This window comes from Acyrthosiphon pisum, chromosome A2 (genome assembly GCF_005508785.2).
Source record: "Acyrthosiphon pisum isolate AL4f chromosome A2, pea_aphid_22Mar2018_4r6ur, whole genome shotgun sequence".
Taxonomy (NCBI): domain Eukaryota; kingdom Metazoa; phylum Arthropoda; class Insecta; order Hemiptera; family Aphididae; genus Acyrthosiphon; species Acyrthosiphon pisum.
The window spans coordinates 93,276,056-93,281,338 of NC_042495.1; positions in this window are offsets into that span (position 1 = coordinate 93,276,056).

The window sequence follows — 5,283 nt, forward strand, 5'->3', positions numbered from 1 at the left end:
CGCTATAATTTAGGTAGCCAAAATAAATATTTCAGCCATTATTTATTTATTTTATGGAAAACCCGTTATCGATGATAAAAAACTACTCGTCCGAATTTCGATTTAGATGCGTTCGCAATTTAAAAGAAATCATCCGATTGACAACATTTGCGATGGCATAAATATGTTTGTAAAAGTAATAGTTTGTGTCACCACCGGATACCCCTCGAATGGCATACGAAATCCAAGTTTACCTATTTGAAAATATTCCCAAGATCAGAATTTAAACAATCGCTAAGGATGAAATTGGGGAGGGGGTCGTGGGAATCGCCCCGTCCTATAATGATATAATATATTATACCTACGTACGAAAGTAGATCGTGGATTACGCACAACACGCGGGCGTAAACTCACCGAGCGATCTCCGTCTGTAATTTCTCACCGCCGCCGCGGTGTTCTGTCCCGAACGATCGCGATCACGCCGCTGCAGTTCCGCCGAAAAACTTAATATTTATCAACGCATATCGTTTATATCCAATCGCGCTTTTATATCGTATTGTATACACGCGCAAATAATATGGGCGAGTCGTCTCTTATCCGATTTACATCCGTTTGAATTTCGTTTCAGATCGCATTGACGTCGGCGAATCCATCGTCATGCCGCACGCGCTTCAAACGGAATATAAATATATATTGAAAATGATCTTCTCTCGCCCCCCCCCCTCTCTCACTCTAGATACATAAATTACGCTTTGTGAGCTGTGCGTATGCGACTTTTTCGTTTTCGCGGAATTGCGGAAACGATTCGGCCCGAAAACGTTCAAAGGCAGCTGACGTTCATTACACGCCGATTTAAATAACATTTATTTGGAATTCTTTCCGAACGCGTTCGTGTTTTACGACGCGCAATAACCACTTGTTTGTTTTCGGGGACCCAAGACTATTCGATATACGTGTTGAAGTTTTTCTATATATATAATATTGTATGCGTATAAATGTATAATGTATAAACTACAGCAGTATAATACGTATTACAATATTGAATATTCTATAATTCAGCGTTCGACTCGGCAAAATTAAAGTAGGGACACTCTGATTGTTTTTAAAAAAAAAAGCGTCTCCATCACTATACGTTCAACGTTATTACACGCAAACATACTAATGTTAATAGTATTCTATAAACAGTATAGTCCCTAACATACCCTTCTTTAAATTTTATTATATAAAATATATTTATAAATAATCAATTTAAAAATTAAAATCAATACAGGTTAATTTAAAGACATGGGTAATTACTGTATATAAGTACCTATTATATATTTATGTTTTATATTATAGTTATTATAAATAACAACAAACTCAAAAGAATAATAAAAGTAAATAAATTAATAGTTTAGAAACAATTAAGTAGTTAATGTTAATAAATTAATATTAGCTAATATATAGATCAGTGGTTATGAAATAACAGGACAAACTATGATAGTATGTCGCGCATTTTGAGAAAAATGCAGAATGATGAAGCGTCCTGCGCGTGCATTCCCCTTAAAAACAATACCACGGGTACGCTGAAATTTCTGAAAAATTACTTGGGGTACTCCGTCCCCAAGCCGACCACTGTATCTATATGTATATAAACACAGTTGTGATTTTACACAAAATGGATAACAATTCATAATGGTCTAATGGATAGTGCAATTCGTGTTTGTACTTTGTATACATATTTTTTTTCTAAATATATTCAAACAAAAGTATATTTAATATCTGTAATGTTTATTTACAATAAGTGAATTTATGGTAGCATAACTATGAGATAACAGCAACACGAAACCACGCGAGGAGGGAGACCCGCCAGTGTGAAAACCCTCTGACTTGGAGGGTAGTATTTTATACAACGCAGACATACATTGAATAATTAAAAAATCGACTCGGACGCATACTGTCCAATTAGACCTGCATCATAACGTGCAATGTATGTGTTCCTCTGACAGGGAACTCATAAAATTAATTGAAAATTATTATTCAATATAGGCTGGATTTGCCCCATCCACGTTCACTTGCGTACAATTTACGAACATTGTGCGTAATACTCCATTTGAATTAAAAAAACGTCATTATTGTCAACACACAAATTGAATAATATAAATTGACGTTTACTCGCGTTATAATATTACCATTTACACATTGCGAATTTCACATTATCGAGAAACAAATTCAATTCCATGTTACCTTTATAATATTATTAAATTAACAAGCGTATACTTCTTCGGCATACTTCATTATAATTTATAATGTATATAACAATATGTCAATATTCACATATGATTAGATGTAAAATACAAGCCACATATTTCTGTATCTATCAATCTATCGCCCAATTTTAAATTACTATGTAATTGTACGCGTAGAAGCGCGAAATTAGTAGATAATAACAATATTTATATGATATTTGTACACAATTATTATAAAATATTATATTATCGTTACGAATTCCGAACTCGCAGTAGACTTTTTTTCTAGGCAGATACCGAAAATCGTACACATTTGTTTTAATATTAACATAGCTTGTTTGATGCCAAATGTAAAACCAATTTGAAATATTTAATATACATAACATCGAGTGGAATACCATCACTCTGAGCAATAATAATTATACATACCAAGCATACCATTTGTATGCATATATTGTATGTACATGATTGTACAAAAATATATTACACACTTAAACACTTTATATTGTATAGACTAATGCAATACACAAACAACGAATATTAAAAGCGTAAACATTATAATGATTATCACACCCTTGACGAAAACCAACAAACATTTGTGTGACGGGTGTATAAGGAAACGATCGAAATGTATATCGAAGTTTACTCGACACTGTCATGCGATACCCAGCAGTACTATGCATAATGAAATATGCATATATAGTCTACAACTGTCGCTATACATTTCTGTATTATTTTATACAACTACATGTCCTTGAAATCACTAACATTTAAGTTATTGCATTTATGCTCGGAAATATGTTCCATTTTCTGCAATGTCCGGGATCCGCAACAATAACAATAAAATATAAAAGAGCAACATAGTAATAATATAACAACGAAAAAAGTTTATAATTGAAAAAACGGATCAATCATTTGAAAAATTGGACTTTTTTTACGCTTTTATCGTTATGCGCGTGGGATATCATTTTGAAAGTTTTGTTATTTTGTTGTTGTTGTTGTGACAGACGTATAGATGATACGCGCTATTAATTAAAACAATGAACGTATTTTTTTTTCATTCGTACCAAAGTAAAATATTATTTTAATATGTTGTTTGGCCTTTGGGTTTCAATCATTTCTCAATGTATTTCGGGGATACCGTCGTAATATTACTATCTCACTTCGTTATCATTTCGTATTTTCGTTGATGACTCACACGCACACTTTGGATGATTTTTTTCACTCTTTGAAATCAAAAATAATAAAAAAAATATATAATTATGAACTATTCTGAATTTATAAGTTTATTAATAAGTCATGTTTTCAATTATACAAATTGACCACCGCAGTCAAGTTAACTATTAAAATATGTTCTAATGAAATAATCTAAGACTGAAACCTACACTGATTCTTAATCCCCCCAAAAAATAACAATAATGAAGCTAAACAATAATTAATGATTATTCTGATGCGACTTGGAATTCGATGAAAAATTTATAAAAATTAATTAACTCGAGTAAAATTGTATAATATATGAAGAAAAAAATGGCAAGGCGTCTACAGGGTTCATTAATATTCATATTTTGAAAATGTCGTTATGTAATCACTGTACCTATAGTATTTAATTTTGTTTTATGCGTAATAATAAATATACAAACTAGACATATTATTATTTGAACTGTATTCCCGAAGCTCCATGACTATACGGTCATAAAATTAAAATTCGAACGGTCCAGAAAACCCTCATCGGCTATACATTACAGTTACCAACACCAACCCCATTATATACATAGTATTATCTATGACGAATTCGTATCATATAATATGATATTATATTATTATATGATGTATACACTTCGAAAAAAAAACCGTTTACCGATACATCACTGTCTTCGGCACGATTGTGCTCGAAAATATAATATATTGTATAGTATTATGCACATTTTGCGGTAAAGAGCGATTTTTGTCGATTTTATAGATTTAGAATATAGTATCATATTATATTATTATAACGAGAGAATAATAATAATGGGTTGATACTTGATACGATACTTTACGATACAATTCGTCCCGTTTCTCGTATATATAAATTATATACCTACGGACTAAGACCGACCTATACCTATTACCTACTACATGCACGAGCCAGTAACAGTGTTATATATTATTATTGTTATTATTATTATTATTATTACTATAAACTTGAAAGCAATGATCAATCATCGCATTCGAAAAACGAATCTGAGCGCAGCTCGGTTTGCTGTGTATAATAATATTGTATGTGTTATTGTGTTTATTCCATAGGACATTTTTCAAGTTTTAAGTGCTCGTAAAATGAATTTATGGATAAAGATTCCTCAAAGTGTATATATAATAATTTACACATGTAATAAAATATGAGTAAATATTTGTGTTAAAAAATAATATCCTTGTGAAGTTAAAATATAGAATATCTTGACTAAATAGGACCTTAAAATAATAAAACCTGAGTAAGCCTTATCAATGTACGCAGTTCTAATATTACCTAATCAGTATAAAATGTGAATAGGAAATTATTGGAAAATCATCAAAAAAAAATAAGAAGTAAATAGTCTAAACACATATTATTACCAAAGTAATTGCATATATATGGGAAGGAATTTAAATCAAGTGAACAAGTTTTACAATATTCAATAATACCTATAACTAATAAGTATATGTTTTGTATGTAGGTACATATAGTACTTGTTCTATATAGGTATAATAATATATAGGCATATAGCTATTAAATAACTGGATAAATATAGAATATTATTACGCTATTTTTAGTATTGTTTTACAATTTGCGTTCTATGATAAATATTTGTTGTTTTTATATGGAAAGCAAAAATTGTAATATGTGATTTATTTATTTTTATTAAAAAGTGTTCAGTAAAACATTGATTTTGAAACTTTAATATAGAGTTGTTTCATATGTAATAATTTATTTTAACCTTTGCTTGCTAGTCAACTTTAATTCGTTTTAATATTAAATACACAATTTTAGTTTTTACACTTTTACATTCATTAACTTTATTATCCGTGTAGTGTACGTGTATACATTATCATTCTACCA